We start from the raw sequence: 21,258 nt of genomic DNA, 5'->3' as shown, positions 1-21,258 counted from the left end.
AGCTGCAGATGCTTCATGAATTTGCCCCTGGCTGTTCTGTAAGTTGCCCCAGATACACAATTTTCATTAAAAGTCCTTGCATGACATATGGTAAAATTTAAATACAAACTGTCTAGTCTAGAATTATTTTTGTGTTCATTTAATTCTGTGCATTTCTTGTAGACCAGCATAGGGCAGCAATGTCTATTCTAAGTACTGCACAGATATAATAAAGTTTGGGGCGCAGCAAAAGTCAGTGCATATCAATTCTGTCTTGCAACCTGACAAACAAACCTGTGAACAGCAGGTGGTGGGTAGCTATTTCATGCCCTGGGAGGCAGGAAAAATGATGGAACTTAATATTTGAAGGATGGCTGTTCATATAGTTTCATTTCACTGGATGCAACCTGACATCAAATGTTGGAAAAAGTAGAATGTCAGGAAACCAGAGTTTTATAAAATGTTTTATATGGGCTATTTACAAGGTCACCTTAAGTTTTACCACATATCTACTGAGACTTCCTGCTTTGGAAAGATATCATTAAAACTTGGCGTAGCTCTGAAATATTTCCACAGTACAATTTTTCCAAGTAGTGTTTATGTCTGAAATTATTGTTTTAAATAAAGGTATCCAGATAAACTTCAAGGCATCATTTTATTAGTTTATGTGATATATAATTGGTAATCAATCCTTGTCAAGATAAGCAGTTTTATCTAACTTAATAGGATAACAAAACTCTTTGAGAAGAGATAAAAATCTTTTGTTTTTCCTTCTTCTTCTTCTTTTGGTGTAAACTAAGGTGTAGATATTACTTCTGTTCTGTTAAATAGCTTCCCAAGTTACCTCATATCTGTAGTGGAAGAATCATTGCACTTAAAGGTCTTCACAGCATTATTAAACCAATCAGGCTGTTGCATCTTCTACACTGCCCATTACATTTTATGTTGATAGGAAGCAATACATAAGTGAAGCAATAATTGTAGTCTGAAGAAATTGATCCCATATAAAGTGAAGCAATTACACTGTCATTAAAGGTTTGTAATCTTAGAACAATAAACTATCATCCCTCATTTTATATATAAAAATACGGGAATGCTATTTGTGTTTTCTTTGAGACCTTCTGCTAAGGTGAATATCTCTGGAGCTATACTAGAATGTATTTAAGACTGGTTTAAGTTTAGGATGGATTGTCCCATTTAGCACTGGAGGTAATAGAGATCACCCAAGCAGCTGAGCTAAGAATAAGGCAAAGGCAAAGACTGCACTAGAATTTAGAGTGTTGAAAAAGTGTTGAAGTGTTAAAAAGTTAAGTTTAGGAATCAAATTTTGATAACAAGGCTATGTGCCTATATTTGGAGCTGGATTTCAGACTGGAAACTTGCTTTTAAAAAGCAGCTGACAGATTATAGATAGAAACAAGTCCATAGTGGGTTATCAGAGCACAGTTAGGTGTAGCAGAAGCAGCCAGATCTAAGTCTGACAGGAATTGATAAGATTACAATTAAGGTCCGGATTTGGGGCTTCTGGTCCAATGCATAAGTTTCGGGGTTATGTGTGGGAAAGGTAGAGTGTTTTGGTTGTTTTCATCATAGCCTGTGTGTTAGGTAGCGAATCCCTGATTTCCAATGCGAATGAGAGCTCTAACCTTTGCTCATACTCTCAAAAGTAATTTTATGGTACATGTGTGTGCATCTGTGTGCTTGTACACACAAGTACATAATGAAAGGGAGGCTTAAGAGAAATGCAAAACCACTTTTGGTTATTAATTTTCAATATAAGAATATTGAGTTTTCATATGTTGTAAAACAAGAGAAAAAAAATACAACTACATCATAAATAACTTTGTTACATGTTTCTTGCATATAACTATGCCTGAGCTGGCATATGTCTCTCCCTATGAGCTTGGAAATACCCAGAAGAATCCATATTGAGGGCTTCTGCACAGACCTATCTCCAAGATAAACCGGGAAATGGGCTGACCCAGATGCATGATGTAAGGCAGTCCATGCTTCTTGACCCTGGGATCAAATAACAGTGCTTTCTCTTCTTTTCTTTAGCTCATGTTAGGCATAACCCAAGGTAATGACTGCTAAAGGTCAGTCTGGCTGCCCCTCCGGCCCCAAGGCTTAGATCTGAAGCATGCACACACTGAACAGGCAGTGGCCGAATTTTGAAAATATTCTAGGGTTACATATAATGTGGTTCTGGGCCCATTTGGTTAGATTTAGGTCTTGAGCTGGTGGGAATCAATCTTCTGTGCATGGAGTAGAGTTCAGGTCCATGTTGGCATGCCTAATAAATAATTAGGAACTAAAACCGATAAAGGTAGCATGGACCATCCACTGTCTTTCCATCATCCTTTCTTCTCAGCCTCTTTTCCTGCACACCCATGCAGTCCCACATGATTTCATGTTATAGCAGTCCCATCCCTTCCTCTTACACCTTTCTGTATAACATTAAAAAAAATGTAGCTTCAAAAGAGGGATGTGGCCAGTGGTCCTATACAGAGATGCATCCAACACATAAGGACTTACCTTTGCATCCTAATCCATTTTTTGGAATTTGCCTGAACTATGTGTTTACAATGAGAATTTTGAAGATGCCTCCAGCATCAGAGAAACATCTTCAAAAATGCATCATGTCTGGGTCAATAATGTAAAATACAGACCAAATGTATATACTCATCCAGTGCACAGAACTTGCACAACGCACTTGGAAGATTTGCTTTGCCTAATTTAAATCACTAGATGAAGCCATCCAGTGGCTCTGAAGTAGAGAGAAAGAAAACGTCAGAAGGTGGTTTATCCAATCCATGTTAGACAACTAACTTGGGTTAGAATTCATTTTGTGCTATCTCTCTGCATTTACTTGAGAGAGAACTTAGATGACTAATTTAAATCTCTGAAAGCCACTACCCTACAGGTCTCTGAGTTCTGTTAAAATGAATCCTTTCCTCAGCACTATTACTGGTATTGTGTATATAACATTTCTTTTCAATATATACTTTTTAGATGGAGATTGGTACTAGCCAAACTCCTACATCCAAATACATTAGATATTTGAAAAGCTTAAGAGAAGATTTAGAGCTTTTTAGTATAGGCTGGTGTTTTCTCTAAGGAAATGGTAAAGACCGTTCCCTCTATCTTGAGGGTCTCCACCATGATTCTCACATTTCTTTAATTTCACTGCACTATCATGTCAGCTTCCTCTAGTACAACTAATTCAGCTTTGTTAGGCAGTAAACCACCTCCCTATGTGGCTACTCTTTTTGATATATTCTAATGATTTCCTTTGATCAGATTTTTACATCGGATTTCAGTAGGATACTTTTCTTAGAAATCCAGCTATTTGACTGAAAATTAGTGTGCTTTCTTCTAACAACATCTACCTTTGTCATGATAAAAATATCCTACTTTCTATCCTTTAGTCACATCTCCTTCTGAGGTTTCGAAGTAGTGGTTTTCTTCTTTTGTTGTTGCTTTCAGAAGTTGAATGAAACTATTATACTCCAACTGTAACAAAAATGCTGTGCATTTTCTGCTTTGCTGAGCATTCTGAAAATATATCTGCAGCCCATTTTTAATTGTCAACTGACTTCTTTTTTTATTTTTAATATATATACAGTACTTATATAGACTTGATACAGAATTTTAGAGCTCTCTTCTGGAAGCTTTTCTTACAATCATTGATCTTAGATTCCATAAAGTACAGAGACCTCCCTCACCCCCTCCTCCCACAACCCTTTTTTTTTTTTTTTTTTTTTTTTTGGCTTCATTGTATTAAGGTATTACAATACTATCAGAAAGTGCAGGAGTCCCACTCTGGTTTTGTACCAGGCTAAGCATGAGACAAAGAGAAGCCCTGTCCTAAAGACCTTGCAACTCAAGCATAACCCAAAGATGAGATTCATTAAGGAACCTTCATAGACATGTTGATATGTAGCAATATCAGTAGCTTGAATGTTGTAGAAAATAATGTGTTTTTTGTTTGTTTATTTTTGTATGCACCAAAGCAGGGAGCACTATTAATATGCATATGGAGCTGAAGTCTGCCACATTTAAACATTTAAAAGATGGACATATTATAAACAGTGATATAACAATTTATGCATTAATTCTCTGATTTATTTCAGATATGCAAGTTAAGATGTTACAAAGCATTTATTTATTTCCTTTGACTAATTGATTACAGTCACTAAGCTGACCAAACGGTTCTAACCATCTACATTGTAGGCATCTGAAGTTGTCTGAGATAGATAGATAAATTCAATTTCAAATAACATAAGACACAGGACATTTTAGATTTATTTCCTAAGTTTTTTTCTATCTCAGTCTATTTTTTTTTTCAAATAATAAAATAATTCTAACAGGGAACCTTCTCTTTCATTTTTACATTTTCATTTAACAGCCTATTTAAACATGCCCTTTCTCTTCATTTCCTTGCTCTTTCATGAAAATCAGAAATTTTAATTTATACAAACAGCAGAATTGCAGAAGCACTTATCTATGAAGAGCTTGATGAAAAAAATCACATCTATAAATGACTTAGGGCATAGGCAGATGTGCTCTGATGATTGAAGAAGTCATCACTGCATTGACTGTGTTATCTCTGTTAAGATGCAGTTACTGTTCATGTGGACCCTACTAATTTACTCAGTGTGAAGTAAAAGAGGAAGAATGACAATGGGAGGATCAAGTGTCTTTAATTCATACCTGTTGTTTGGGCCCCACTATTGGGAATCCACCCATGCTACGCTTGTTGGTCCTTTTTCCTACTGCTTAATATGTCCTGTCCTGAAATCAGGCTTGGTTAATGATCCTTTTGTAATGTGCAACCAGGTCATAAAAAATAAATAAAATGCAAATAACTGAAAAGTCAAAAATTAATAAGATCAAACAGCAGAAGCAACCTAGACAGTATCCCTTTCTGTGTATCTTTGCACTCTATCTTGTTAGAAAGGTTGTACCAGTTACAACTGTTGGCTGTAATTTCTACTTTTTTTTTTTTTTTTTTTTTTTTTGTAAAAGAGCATGCATTTCTATGTTTATAACTTTCTTCAGCAATATTTCTATTATTGTGATGGATCTCAAGATAATCAGTCTCTACCTATTTGTTTTGTTGTTGCTTTTGCTTCTTTTTCAATGTATTTAATCTAATGGAAACATGAATATAAATAAAATAATGAAGAGATGTTTTAATTCTCAAAGGAAATTTTGTTCTCACCATTGTTATTTGGAAGAAACAGAGGTTATGTACACTGCATAGGTTGTACAGTATCAAACAAATGTATAATTCCCGGTGGAAATTTAATTTACATAGCAACCCCATTTTTTGGCAGGCACATATTTATGTGAAAAGTATAAAAAGAACAATTTACTTGAATTCATTAGGAAATATGGAATTCACTTGATTATAATAAAATCTAGTTTATCTAGTTATTTATATATATATAACTATATAATTAGATATATATAGTTATGGTATACATTGTAGGCACTGTTTAGCAAATGAATATTATTCTGATCATATTCTTATGAATGACGTGCCTTACTTCTGGAATTTATACAAGTTTTTTTTTTTTTAATACACTCCTGTATTTAAGGATTTTAAGCATAGGAAATGCCAGCTATGATCAGAGTTCCACTTATAGGGCTCTAATTAGGGTTCAGATATTATGCACTTCTAAGAGGTTTAGCACTATAGTTGGTCATATGCTGTATACCAAAGATCATTCCTGGGGATACAAATAAAATAAGTTATTTTTGTCTTTTCTTCTCCAACATATTGCAAGAGGTTTTCTTATGCATCTGAATAAGTTCTGGAGTTGTAAACACTCAATCATATTATAAAGCAGAGTATATGGCATACTGAGTATAGAGTATATTGCATGCAGAGTATATTGCATAGTATGCAGACCAGAACCAAGTGGCTTAGACAGTCCATTACAATTGTGTGTTTCTAGGAGAAGTACATAATATCTTCAAGCAAAAAAAGAAGGTATTTTCCATTAATTGGAAGTAGCTTGAATTGTTTGCTAGACTTGGATAAGATTTGCTTTGCTTTACCTGGCAAACCTTTTATCCGATGTCTGTAAATCCACAAGTGCTCGTGAGAGCAGGAATCAGAACGCGTGACCTCCATCATCTGGTTGAGTGGCCTGATCATTGGGCTAGAAAGTCATGTTCTTTCTAAAAATCCTCTGCTTGGCTCTGAAAGGAGAAGACCATAAACTGCTTGATCAATGTTGAAGTTACATATTTTATCACACTGACAGCAACACCGTCAAAAAAGGTAGCTAGGGAGTAAAATATCAGCTGTTCCTAATGAGCCTGGCAGTCCACTGTGGAGGAAAGAAATGATGAACATCAGGGAGATGACTTACATATATATTTATATATTTATAAGTATGAATATATTTATATTTGAGGGTGGAATGAGATAAAAATACCTTTTAGATATTTAATAAAAAGAATCATCTTGAATCTGCCTGCTTTGTTCCTCAAAGGGAACTGCAATAGAAAAATTCAGTATTAGAAATTTTAAAATATCTCCATCTCATTAAAAGAGGGATTAGAGATGTGAAACAATGACATGTTGTGATGACAAGTGCTTTGAAAATGAGACAGACCAATAAACTTCTAGGTCACAAGCACAGGAGTTTTTATTTTCTGTTCTGGGATGTAAGCCTGTATGGAGTCATAAAGCGCTTAGGTAAATATTAAAGTAAGGCAGAAAGGGATCCCATTCATAGGATACAGGGCTGATATCAGGAAAGGAACCAATTTAAGCTTCCTAGGAAAAGAAAGTATAAGTCCAGTAAAGCCTTCCATAAAGCTGACTCAAGAGTAGGATCGTGTTCAACAGTAACTAGAGCTGAGTTCGTAGATATGAGTGATCATCACTGCAAACTTATACTGAAACGGAATTTAAGCTTAATGCTTAAGGTCATTGTATTAACTTTAGTAAGTGATGTTTCAAGGAAAGCAAACAACTACCTATTCAAGTAGAGTAACCAAACATCGATGGAAAAAAATGGCTTTAGTAAGGAAGGTTAAAGGAAGTGAGGAACATGGATTTAGAGATATTGGTCATCATCAATATTCAGTAACTTATTAAGAATATGTTCTAATCATATTCGGTATATATCTGGAATCTTAGAATATCTAAAGAAACAATGGAATTGGCAGATTTATTGTATTTTCTAATATCCTCTCAGGATTTTGGAGATAAAAACTTTTCCAGAACTAATAGCAGAATAGAGATGCTTTCAGAAAACACTGATTCAAAGCAGAGTATGCTTGAGCTGTGTAATAAACTGGAAAAAAAGAAGTCACAAACAGCAAAGTATGCACTTAAGAATTTTGAAGAAAATCAATAATATGATATATTTCTTTCTAAAATTATTGTTTCTCTTTAAAAAGCAGATCACAAGACTTTCGATTGGAATTTCTGTGCTTGATCCTGATGTTAATGGAGAATTGAAGAGAAGGGGAAGAGATTGAAATACTGTTGTTGACAGTTCTGCTTTTCTGCTTCATACAAAGTATGTATTAATAGGACTACCTATTGCCTACTTCACTGTTTGCAAGCTGAAGCTGGAGCAGCTTTGTGTTATCCATTAAAAAACAGAAGCCTGTGTGGCACTCTTGATAGATCTGCAGAAAGCATAATATAAGAATGAATTAAAAGAGTTAAAGGCAGACACATGTGGCCTTAGATAAGCATGCATCTCAGGTACTACTTGGCTACCTCTAAGTTATATGCCTAGTCCAAGCTCGTTTCTGCAGGCATCACCAGCAGGGAATTCATCAAGATATTTGCCAAAGATGCAAAAAAAATGCTGTCTTCCGCAAATCCTGTTTTTCTCTATAGGCTGTATAGGAAACACAAGAAATTTGTTTAGATTAGGGATCTCACTTTTCAGTGACTGGTTGGATAGATAGGATACATCCTTTTGTTTGTGTTCAGAATTCTGTCTTTTAAGACTCTGTAGCTTTTTTAAAGTTAATGGAACTCAGCAGAAATGACTTTTAGAAAATGGTATTAGATTTAGAACTATGCCACCAAATTTTTATCCTTAGATACTGTTCTGTAATTAATTTAGTTTGGGAGAGTTACAAACAGCCTGAAGCTATTTGTTATATAACTGCATAATCTCCAGTGTGTATGCTTCTCTCTTATTCCATCTTATGTTTTAATTTAGATCTAAAGATCTTTTAACATGATATATTCAAGTACAGAATACAGAAACTGTATTTTTCAAATAAACTATGTCTTTGGTTACATGATTTCTACTATTCTATGGGAACATCAGGCAAAATAGACATTTGTCTTCATTTGTCTCTCAGAAAGACATTTTTAGCAAGATCTGCTAATCTTTATTTCTCTTGGGATGTTTAATATTTTTTTTATACTGCACTGCACCAGTATTAGGCAACTCAAAATATTATTTACCTTTGAAGTTCAAGGAAGTAATTCAGCCACTTTGCTTCTCAGACTCCCTTTCAATGGGCTAATTTGCAGAAGCAGGTTAGTGGTTTCATTTTTAATGATGGAATCAGGGCAAACTGTTGCTGCTCTCACTGCATTGAGCAACAGTTGCCCCTCTGCAAGGAGGGAGGGAGTTTGCCTGAATCTTTCTGAAGAATCAAGCTGTTAGCTCTGCTGCTAAATGCCTGTATCAGCAAAGAACTTTTAAAACACAGAGAGTGTATTCTGTCTTTAATCCCCAGAATTGAGTACTTCCATCTATCATCAAGAAAAATGTGTAAAACCTAGAAGTATCCTTGAAAGAACAAAAGATGTGGCTGTGGTTATTACTCTTGCACAGGTTTCAAATGTTTCTGTTCAAATGTTTCAAAGATATACAAGAACTCTAGAAAACCTAAAAGGTTACCCAAGTAAAATGTTTGGGGCAGTCAGTGCCCTTTATCAGGCTATCTGAAATGACCGAAGGAAATCATTTATATTAAATTGGCATATACCTGCACAGGTACCCAGAGAATACCAAACGGTTTATCATTTTTTGAGCTGCTGAATAAAGACGAGGAAATGCTTTTCTGAAGATCTCAGAGCCTGCAAGTGTTGTTTATGTTATTTGATCACAGAAAAATATATATACAACAATAATGCAAGGTGATTGCGCTTCGTTCTTCGGTCTGTTGCTTTAGGATTCCTGGAAACATTAAGATGGCTGTTTATAATTAATGCAACATATAAGGTAAATGTTTCAGCAATTGTACTGCAACTGTAAGAGAAAGAAAATAGAAAGAGGACAACAGATAAAGGATTAAGAACATGTAACGTGGAGGAAAATCATTTCAGAGTAATAACCATGACATCTCTCATAGGCTGTGGTCCCAAAAACTGTCACAGGATAAGCTGCATTAATCATGGTCATTTACTGCTTGTTGAGCTCTGAAATTTTGCATGATTCTGTAGAAAATACAGTTCATAATCACACGGAAGAGCAAAGGGAACAATCTGTAAAACCAGCTATGCTGAAAGAATAGTGTTTCAGGACACAGACAGACAATCATATAAAATGATCCTGGTTATACTAGAGCGATGATTTTTACTTCTGACATCAAATTTGCACTTCCTTATGGAAAAAAGTATAACTGTGCTAGATTGTTGTAACTAATAGTAATTTTAATATTACTAGAGGGCTTTCTACAAATAGATATTTCCTGGCATATCTACAATTATTCTGCTATAGCTGCATTGGTTTAAGAGCAATACGGATATTCTGTTTCAAAATAATAGTCATTTGGAATTATTTGGAATAATTATTCTAGCATAATTATTCTGGGACAATATAACAGTTTTGGCATACACGATGTCCACATGGGAGCTAAGACCGATAGAACTGTGGCAGAATAATTAGTCCAGTATAGCTATGCCAGGAAATATCTATGTGTAGGCAAGTCATCATTGTGGATAATTATATTCTTTCTGCTTACGTTCCCCAGATAATTTCAATTGGATGTTTATGTTGCATGTAGTGTATCCAGTTCTTCTCATTTAGAGGACCATTATATAATGCTCCACCGGAAGAACTGCAGAATAAGCTCAGTGCCCTGGCAGCAGATGAGGGGCCGGGAGAGGTGTCTAATTAAGCATCTGAGCCAGCTAAGCCTGAGCCCCAAAGCAGCACCGGGGTGGTAGCAGCAGGAGAGTGGCTGCAGGGGTGGAAGCTCCCATCTCCTGTCCTCACCTGTTGTCTAAGGAGTTTTGGTGCTCATGGGAGACTCAGACTCGGAACATTGTGAAAGGGCTGTGGTGACTTGCCTGGCTCTCAGACTATCCCCGCTTGCAGCTCTTACTGTCATGTAGAGAAGAATCCCCATGTTATTTTTGCATTATCAATAGTTATGCATGTTTGCATGGATGAGCCAAATATACTTTGTTGGGGCCTGAAATATGATCATCATAGCTTCAAATAAACTTAATACTAATAAATGAGAGATCTTACATCCTGTTGTGCCAAAAAGTATTATAACCTTGAAATGTAGAGATAGTGTGACTACTTACTCCTCACGGGTCATATAAAACCTCCCTCTTGTTAACTATTACCCTCTGGTACAAAGAATTGACAATGGTTGCAGTTAGTGAAAAGCACCAATGACCTTTTAGCAACCTGTACTGGAAAAGTCAAAATTCAATTGGGAGATTTTTTTTTCTTCCACATCTCATAAAGAATGAATGCACTAAATGTCAAGATTTTAGCTCAATAGGAATTTAAAATTCATTGTCAGTCATTCAAAGAATGACCCATGCATAGCATTAGACTATCCTAGACTATAGGAAAGGAAATCACAGGTGCCCCTTGTCTTCACCTTATCTCTGTCAAATACCACTGAAAAATTTAGTGGAAAGTATTTTTGAATCACTTTTTGCAGACTGCAGTGGGTGGGATCCTCTCTCTTCCATTATTGCAAAGTTCTTTTCCAGGAGAAAGAAAAGCAAAGTGATAGTCCGTCTCAAATCTCTGCTCCTATAACTTGCTGAAAGGGGAAACTTGTGTGTTTTTCTAAAATAAGCCCCAGCATCTGCATCACTGGAAAGAGGGGAACAAAATACCAGTGTCAAGAAAAATCACTATCACACATGCCAGTTACAAGGAGTAATATTCAATGGTAAGTACTCACTGAGTACTCAGGAGTACTCAATACAAGGAATAATTTTTGGTGGAGGAGAGCTTGGTGCTGTCTGGCAACTCTTCAAAATTGCAACTATTGCAATTTTCTAAGCTTTTATAATTTCCTGTCATGCAACCCGTTCTTTCAAATATCATGATGCCATTGTTAGGACATTAATCAGTTTAGCATTAATACTAGACTTTTTTTTTTTTTTGTCTGTTGTGGATATGAGAAAATTATTTTAGCGTACAAGAGAGATATTCACAGCTGAGGTGTGTCTCAGCTCCAACTTTTATTGGCAAAGAATAAATTAATGAAAGCCTCTAAGCATTTTCTATTGAGATTCTTATTTAGTATTATTTGGTGTTCAGTAATACAGGATGCATGGACAGTGTATTTAGCTTGGGGCTGCATCTAGGAACTCCTGATTTCTCTTTCTAGATCTGCTACAGATCCAATGTTTGTTAGGCAAGTTACCTTGACTTTTAATAATTACTTATAATACCAAATTACCAGGCTGATTAATTAGTTAATGTGCCATAATTAATGCATAATTTCATTTATTTCAAGAATTTTATCGGGGATTAACTTTTTATAGTATTTGTATAGTAGCTTGCCAATATTCTACTATGTAAATGCTAAATACTAAGTGTGATATCTATGGTTTGATATCCAATCAATTAATAAAGGCATTCATCCCTAGTATACTCTCTCTAAATTTTTGCATTTTCCTCAGAATAGATTAAGGTTAGAAAGGAGGCTATCTATCTAAGGAAGATAGCAATTGCTACGGAAAGAAATGACAACAACTGGTGAAAAGCAAGAGATATATGGTAGGGTAAAAGATGCAGGAGCTCAAAAGGAATTCTGTTTCATACAGAACAGAGAAAACATGAGAGGATGAAAACTTAAAACACCAATTAAGGGATCAACGTGTAAGTAGCCAAGTAGAGAAATTAAAGGGTGATGATAATACTGATAATACAGGCAGTCAGAAAAAAAAATAGCATGAGAACTAAGACAATCCTGATTGTAGATAACAAAATATTGCTAGGAAGTAAGATGTACCATACACTTAACTGGAAGGAAAAGGTATATGATAAAAAAAAAAAAAAAAAGAATAAGACAATAAGAAAGAATTAAAGACACCCACAAAAATAAATGTTAGATGTAGCTCAATCTCTACAAACAGAAATGAAGCGTATGTTGTTTTTTACTTCAACTTTTTGAATTCACCAGTGCAAGATAGTTTCTGAAGATACATGGACAATGTAAGTGACGTACTGCTTAAAATCAATTTACTAAGGGAGATCCTGGAACGAATCCAAAACTGATTTGAAAATTAAAGGGAATATGGTTGTGATAACGAGTACCCTATAGAACTGAAGTGTTTGAAGAGAAATAGTATTGCTACATTGATTGCTTGACCTGTATTGTAAAGGAAACATGAAAGTCAAAGCTCTGTTAAGTCTAAACATTGATAACTGGAGAGAAGTCCTTGTCGCTGAAGTAAAAGCATGCCAGGGAACACTTTGTGCAACTCCACCTCTGGCTGCTACTTCTCCATGAACAGGTCAATAATGATAATAAGTATCCCTGAGGAAAGAGGGCGTATGGTTTTCTTTTCTTTTTTTTTTTTTTTTTTTTTTTTCTTTTTTGCTTTTCCTTGTTGTTTGGCCTTTTCAAAGTCAGAACTTAAATCAGTGGAACAAGCAGCCTAAAGAAAAAAAAAAAAAAAAGCTCCTAGTGCTGAAGGTAGACCTCAACTGCAGTTCTTAAAATCTTTTCTCCTCTTAGGTAACCATTTAAGAGCAGATTGTCTAATGTTTCATCAGTCTGGGATAGGTTATGGCCATACATGATTCAGGCCATTAGTTGAAATGGTGGTCAGTAATTTTCTGAAGAAGAACCTGAGTATATGCACGTATGTAATAGAAATACTAAAACAACATCTATAGATGCACACTCAGATGCAAATAAAGGATTGAGTTAATCATATTGCCTTGAGTACCACACACGATTTCTAGCAGAGCATGACACACTAAACTCAATGGGACACTTAAGATCTCATGTTTTAACTAGTAAGTAATAAATCATTATGTGTACATTATGCTGTTCACCTTTCATTTGCCAGGAAAAAAATAAAAATAAAAACAAACAAACAAACAAAAAACATAAGCTTTAACAGCATTTCTGTTAGCTAAGCCTGTTAGAATTCACCGCAAATTCCATTCTTGATGGTTAAGTGTCTGGTGGTAATATTAATAAGCAATTCCTCAGATAATATCTGGCTACATCAGAGTGGTTTATACTTATTTCCCAAATTGTATAAGACAAGGTGTATGTGCTGTAGATGATTTCATTGCTATGCCATAGCCCATGCACAAGCCTTGTGTGGAATTCTTTGGCTATATAAAATGTCCCTTAGTAGATTTCATAATAAGGATGCATTGCAGTAAGGATGCAATGCCAGCATCCACCTGGGTAATTACTGCTGAATTTCTCTGATACTTTGTCTCAGCACCATGCTTACTGCTTTGTTGATTTCAAGAAAGAATTTCAAGGAAGCAAAAGCAAAAAAAAAGCGAAAAAAAGGCTGGCAGGACAGCCCTTCCTGAGGATCTGAATAATAATACAGTCCAAGGGAGCTTGTCTCCAGGATGAAAAACACCAAAGTCTATCCTCAGGTGTTGCAGAGGCTCGCTGAACTGGGAATCGAATACATTGCAAAGCAGATAAAACAGTGGTGCTTGAGGCAGGATGAAGCAAGATCTAAGAAAATAATCAGACCCCTAGAGCAAACAGACTTAGATGACATTTTCTGAATTGAACATGGGTCTCCATTAAGTGATCATTCACAGTCATATTTATTGACAGGATAAAAATGGAAGGAAATACTCATGGGCACAGATTGTGCTTGACCATGGAGTCCTGCTCACAAAGAAGCCAGAAGGGATGGAGCTAGAACTGAGATTATATAGCCCAAGAGCATAGGACACAGCATTATTAGCTTTCTGTGTGCTGTGATTGGGCCTTGTCCCTCCACAAATGATTGAAAGACTAAACTGGTTGTAATGGATTCTTGGTCCTGTCATTTAAAGTCATTTTCACATTTATTGCTTAAAGACACAGCTACCACTGAGGACAAAAGAGTCTTACCTTCTGATGGAAAGCAATCATTTCATCCATTCTTCAGAATGAATTCTCTATTTTCTGAACTGGCTGCTACTGCTGTTTCTTTTAACCTTTTATGCATGACAGGCTTCCAGCTGCACATCCAGTTGCCCATGTAATAAAATAACAGCTTGTCAAGCACAGCAATGTTGAAGATGCCTATGATAATTTGTGTGTATTTGGAATTATAAGTTGTTTCTCCTCTTTTGGCTCCCTCCCAAGTAGACAATGAATGGCTGACTATCACTAGGTCAGGTTTCTCCTCCTGACTTGAGTGGAAGAGCCTGACCTTTTGTCAATTTTTAATGTTCTTACTGTTGTCCCTCTCTCTGATGCAGTCACAGGAATCTTAGCTATTTGCTCTTCTGAATGCTTCAATGTTCGGTTCTGCAACTGGACTTGAGTTCATGGCACTCACACTCTATCACAGGACATTTTATCTACTGGTATTAACCTTTTCATTCAGGAATGCCATGGGCTGCTTCTTAATGCACATGAGACATTGAACGCACATGGATTCAGCTTGCTTCCGTAGTAGCATAACATTCCTATTGATGTTAATACTGGGTACCATTTATGACAATCAAGCAGGTGTTAAAATCTAGACTGGCCAGAAAGAATTTATTTGATGATATTGGTAAGCTTAAATCAGACTTAATTCTTGGTTCCAGGCTTTTTGCCTCTGTTTCCGTATTGGAAACTTCTTTATTGTTCTCTCCATGGGTCTTCTGCCTTGCCATGATTCTGGTCATCTCATGCAGGTATTCCCATTCCTTGTCATGATTCTGGTATTCCCCAAGAAGACAGTTGTTTCACACTCCTCTGCTTTCACTCCAAGCTGACTAGATGTGACCTATCTACAATCTGAGGCCGCAGGGCTGCATAAAAGTGATTTCAAGCTTGAATATGCCCTTCAATTGTATAAACAAGGACACATCACCATGCTTTTTCACCTAGGCAGTTCTAGACATGAGTTCACTTTTGAAGGACCAGTTAGAAATACCTGCAGAATGAGCTTGCATCTGTCTGCCTTGCTCTTTGGTAAAATTTTCTAAATAGGGAGAAAAAACAGTCAGCAACCCAAAGCATTGCTGTGCTATTGGAGACCCATGAGAGAACAAGAAAAACATACCTGTCTGTCTCACCACATCAACCAAGAGATCACAGATCGCAGATCTCTTGATATGAACACATCCTTGGTATTAACAGTATTATATACTTGATTTATCCAATTACAGCTTTTCCATAAATAGACTCACAGTATTTCCTGTCTCTTGTTTCTTTGGGGAATAACAAAAATTGCAGTGGTGTTGATCTAGCCAGTGGGAAGCAACAAACTCATTCTAAGTCTTTTGATACCTTGATGATGATATACGTATTTGTCTAGAGAACTTCAGTTAGTTTTGCCAAAGTTGAGCAAAGCAACTCTAAAATAACTGTAATAGTTGCTTAACATACCTACTGTGAAATAAGTTTACTTCAGACATTTCTGTCCATAAGACAAGGTTTTTTATGCAGTGTCTCCTTGTACAGCAGGTGCAATTATCACAATAGTTAGTCTCTAGTTAGTCTCTCATCTTTAATGACCCTATCTCCTTTTTGAGAGGAATTACTTTTTAATATTGGGAGAAACTTCCTAAATAAGCTAGCAAAACATAGCTTCTCTTAAAAGTACAAAAGGTCCCTTGACACTACCAGCACAATCTCCCTTTATCTTCAAGGAATGGAGTGGGAGAAAAAAAGAAAGCCAAAAATCCACATATTGTCTTGGACAACTAATATCACATGTTGGAACAGGCCTTTTGCTTCACTATCAGACAGCCTGAGGGGAGACCATTACAAAATTATAGAGCATTAAAACAGTCAGCAGACTGACTAGCAGAAATCTGGCATCCCTCTGTTACTGTGGAAAATACTACTTAAAACTGCAGAGATGAAAGACCTTTTAATCTATTCAGGAAAGAATAAGATTCAAGTGAAATGTTATAGGGAAACTTGCTATAATTCTGCAGATATTTAGTTCTGCTTATGGCATTAATACCATCAAAAGAGTCCTTAGAACGAAAATAGTAAGAAACTGACTTTAACAAAATAAATATTTAACTTGTAGGGTGTCCAAAATATTACTTGTAGGTAGAAAGTGACCTACATTCAGCAATGTAGCCTCTAGCAGTTTTAGTGTAGTTAACGTTAACATAACATATAGCTCATAGACTACCACAAATCCCAATCCATGCCCCTCCTGAGAGACCAAGGGCTCTTCCTCTGCCTTCCCTGGCCCAGCACCGGGCTGATTAACCTTGAGGCACTGAGATCTTAAAGCAGCTATTAACTGGTACGATTTACAAATTTCTTCTAGGTTTGTAGTGTAGAACCTTATTAGGATTGTGCTGTTTCACTCATGACTCGGCAGGTATTTTCTCTAGTAGTTTGGCTTTTGCAGACTTCTGGGTGGATTATAACAGGGATGAAACTTTCCATTTTCATGGTAGTGTTACCTTCCACCAAGACTCAGAAAGAATATTTGGGAGTAGCCATTAGTGATTAGGATACATGGTTCCTAATTTTGAGATTTTATAAAGTGTGTTTTATTTTCCACGACAGAAAAAGTCTTTTGGTGAAAAAGAGCTGTCAAACTTTCATTTTAAGATATAAATCAATTTTTAATTATTGAATGGTAGTGTAAGAGTTTACAGGGATACAAACTACCTGAGAACTGTCTATTGAATACTTGTTTGCACCTTTCTTAGGAGCAGACAGCACTAACCACTATGAAAAAAAGAGTAAAATGCATCTGAACTACTGGTCTGAGCAGGACTGTGAGACTTGCTTAATCATCTGAGTACTAAGCCTGATTGGCAGTAAAATTTCTAGCCGTCTCCGTTCAAATGGTGTAGCTCTGAATCCATAACCTTTGGCAAATCTGTTTTTAAGGAGAATTTGTTCGTTGAAGTGGGCTTGGAAAGAAAGTGGCCAGTGCAGGGATTTAAAGTTGTTAACTGCTTTGATATTTTGATCTTGCTTATGCAGCCTCTCTCTGGTAAAAAGAAAATTATGCTTTTAAAATCCACCTATATAGTGAAAGAACATGTAAAGAAGATGCAAAGAAACCCCTCAAACCCCTCTTATTTTACCAGTTATATTTCCCCCAGTCCTACTTTCTTCAGTTTTCTGATGGAGAACTTCTGTTTGCTACATTTCTTTTATCCCTATATTCCTTCTCTGTGGTTTCTCAGTGTGAGAATATTTGAAATGCCCTTAAGGTACATATCCAGCTTTGTATATTCAATTCAATTTCATTATGTTTGTAGATTTCACTCCTGAAATAATAAACTCTGCAGCATGTGATGAAACAATAAACTTTGCAGGTTTGTGGTGCTGGAAACTTTAATGGTATTGTTACTAATGTAGCTGTCTCAGACATCTCAGGCTTTTAAAAGAATTCTAATATTGTTCTGTCCACTGTTTTTTATTACATATAATTATATGTTGTATAACAGAAGATCTTTGTTCTGCATTTATACATTACAACCATGTTTATAATTTGTTTACTGTAACAATACCATTAGAATTCTGATTGCATTAGTCATTCCATATTTATACTATAGAAACAGATTTTAAAGGACTAGGAAAGTTATTGTTGCTGCTACTATTGCTAGTCTTCAAAAGCTCCCACTGTGCTTGAAGTGCTTTTCAAATACAGAATAATAAAAATCCTTATACCTTTATGATCCCTATTACCATAGAGCCTGATCACCTCACAAAATTAATGCTTCACAACAGAGATCCCTCTGAGATAGGTAAGTAAGTGCTATTATTCCCACTGTGTTGTTCAGGAATTAAGAAAACAGTGTGAAGGTCAAGACAATAAGACAAAAGTAACTTGGCACCTAACAATTCAAACAGGCATCTATGAGGGTTTCAGAGGCATCTAGACAAAAGAGTCTCAAAGATGGGAAGAAGTCTCATCTTTAACTATTGAAATGCTTTTCTATATGGGTGAGATCTGTCTTTCATGAGAGCTACATATATGGATTAAATTAGTTGCATATGTATGTTCTAACATCAACTGAGAGAGATCTTTCCTATGTTTCTTTTTTTATCATTTGATATGAACAACCATTTTAGAACAGGATGAATTACTCCATCAGGGTGCCGCCTTCTTTCTATTTTCAAGGGAGGATAGCTGAGCAGCTTGAAACTGAGTGCTGGAAATTAGATGAGGTGAATTCAACTCTATCTATCTGCCTTGTCTGAGATTGCATGAGAAGAGTGGGCAGAGTGGGAAGGCTCTAGCAGATCATTTCCAAGACCTTAAATCTTTCAGTTGTATACTTGAATAATGGTCCATCAGCTTAACAAAATTATGAAGACATTCAACACCCTTAAATAGGCCTATTTGAGGATTTGGGAATTAAAATATAATTGGTAAGTATGGGAAATTGGGAGAAATTTATCTATTGGTTATTTTATATAGCTGATAAAATGTCTGTAGTTGAAGCAGTGCACTCAACTAAAAGATGTAAAACTTACTGGTCTTACGTTTTCTTCCAGGATCATTTTATGCCCCTAGAAGTCGTCTTTTATAAACTCTGATTATTTTAATCTCTAAAGAGTCTTAATATCACATGACAGGACAGCATGTATAAGAGAATGCTGGCACACCTGTGTCAGCAATACCACCTGTAAAAACAAAGAAACAACAACAAAACAACAGGAAAACTTGTTTCAAACTATTGTCCTAAAAGAAAAGCTACCAAAAAAACTAGTCGAAATTTTGTTGATTTCTTTTCCTCCTTGGTAAACATTGCATTTCTTTGTCACCTTGTTATTGGCATGGATTTTATGTGGTCAGGAGTCAGATATGATAGGGATGGGCAACAGTAAAAAACAAACTAAAAAAAAAATACATATGTATCCCATTTAATTCCATATTGGACTTCTATCCAGGATCAGCAACTGAAAATTCATCTCAGTTGTCAGACACTATGTGGTTTTATTCTTTGATTTCTCTTGTGATTTTGCTAGAGGCATCTTCTTGGCTTGGATAAGAAGTGACCAGTAGTGAAATTTACCATTGTTAGCTGTTTTGATATTTTGATCTTGCTCATGCACTCTCTCTCTGGTAAAAAGAAAGATGGGGCATTTCTTAGAGGATGGCATTCTAAAATAAAGGAAAATCTTTGTTAGCAAATTTTATAATCTTTAAGTCCAAAACATGTGAGAATCACAATCCATTTTTTGCACTTTCTTTCTGAAATGATGAATACTTGCAATGTAATGCTCTGTACTGTAATGCTATGCATATCCTTGTTGGTCTTTCTGAACATCTTCCTAATTAATTTTAAACATAATGTACTTCATCAACCTTTCCTTACTTCTATTTCTCTTTCTATTCAATCCCTATTACAGCATACTGCTATTATAAGACTATTGGTGTCTAGACTTCAATCAAAGATCATTAATCCTATAATACTTTCTTAAGAACTTTAATATATATTCCAGCTTAACTGACCGAGAGTGTTGGCCAGGTTAGTACTTATTCACTGGTAATAGTGTAGTGAAGTAGACATGTTTTGTATTACATAAATATTGATTAAACCTACCACTGAGCACTGGAATACTGTAATCTATAGGGTTGCAAGGAAGTAAATGAGTGAATATATAATCAGAACTTTAATTCAGATTAAAAAAAATAAAAAAGAGAAACCAGGTAAATATTAAAGCATAAGAAGAAAAAAAAGAGATTTTGGAAATGTAGGCCTGAACACATCCTTGCTTTAATTTCTCATGTAAGATATCTATATAGGATTACAGTCACCTCAGGTTCTCTATATAGGAGAAAAAAAATCCTCAAAATGGTGATGTAGACTGAAAAACACTTTAGAGAAATTTATCTTTCACAATTGATTATAGAAAGAGATTAGACTGACTCATCAAAGCCAGCATCTCATTGCAGCTCCCAAAGATAGGTAAGGTGAACTGAAACCCTAGGGGATGCTTCATCAACATTTACAATAAAGAACTGAAGTAGACTAAATGAAGAAAATATTCACCGAAATGGGAGAAAACAACAACAACAAAAACAACAAAACCTAACCTGCTGTTCATAGGTGTTCACTGGTTAATTAATCCATAGACCTATTAAAAATGTTAATTTCATTCTCCCTGACATTTTATAATGAAAGTTTATCATCAAAAGCATTTATCTTGTGCTGATCAAATTGTTTTCGATTTGTGCTGGAATTTGAAAAGTGACTATGTCCAATATTTAAAATTTAAAGTTTTTAGGCAGCATTCAAGTCCTTATGAGCTGATATTGTTTCAGGTCCTCTGGGTCAAAGAAAAGAAAGAGAGAAGGAGACAATAGGGAGAAAGAGAAAGAAAGAAACAAAGTGAAAAAGAATGGAGGAAAAAAAAAAAGAGAGAAGGAAAGAAAGGAAAAAAGAAAGAAAAGAAAGAAATATAAGGGAGGGAGGGAAGGAAGGAAGGAAGGAAGGAAGGAAGGAAGGAAGGAAGGAAGGAAGGAAGGAAGGAAGGAAGGAAGGAAGGAAGGAAGGAAGGAAGGAAGGAAGGAAGGAAGGAAGGAAGGAAGGAAGGAAGGAAGGAAGGAAGGAAGGAAGGAAGGAAGGAAGGAAGGAAGGAAGGAAGGAAAGAAAGGGGTGGGGAGGGAGGAAGATCTTTAAACATGCAAAATGTCTGTACCATTTTCCTGTAATTGTAGTTTTGAGAAATGTTTTTCTTTTGCTTACAGTATTATTTTTACACATGGTTTTATTTCCACAAGTAGCATTTTAGGTCAAAGAGTAACACAATACTTTTATGAACAAATTGCTCTTATTAAATAAGGCACTTGTTCTTTGACTGAAATATCTGATAATATTGCATCACAGATCACACTATTTTTTAATAGCTGCTTTCATTTTTTTTAATCTCACTCTCTATAAAATAGCAGATTGACTA

At 35.6% G+C, this 21,258-nt stretch overlaps 1 long non-coding RNA gene across 1 annotated transcript in view; it reads left to right on the top strand.

Moving 5' to 3' along the window:
* LOC148592678 (uncharacterized) overlaps window positions 1–20,956 on the top strand; it is a 66,238-nt gene extending 45,282 nt beyond the window's left edge. The window contains exon 2 of the long non-coding RNA XR_015913913.1: window positions 20,871–20,956. This is a non-coding gene — a long non-coding RNA (uncharacterized LOC148592678). The remainder of the gene's footprint in view (window positions 1–20,870) is intronic.
* Window positions 20,957–21,258: the final 302 nt, after the last annotated feature.

Source organism: Tinamus guttatus, unplaced genomic scaffold, assembly GCF_059628265.1.
Source record: "Tinamus guttatus ecotype Peru unplaced genomic scaffold, ASM5962826v1 Tinamus_guttatus_pri_ptg000544l, whole genome shotgun sequence".
Lineage (NCBI taxonomy): Eukaryota > Metazoa > Chordata > Aves > Tinamiformes > Tinamidae > Tinamus > Tinamus guttatus.
The sequence above is the reverse complement of the archived record's forward strand: the minus strand, read 5'-3'. Positions and strand labels throughout refer to the sequence as shown.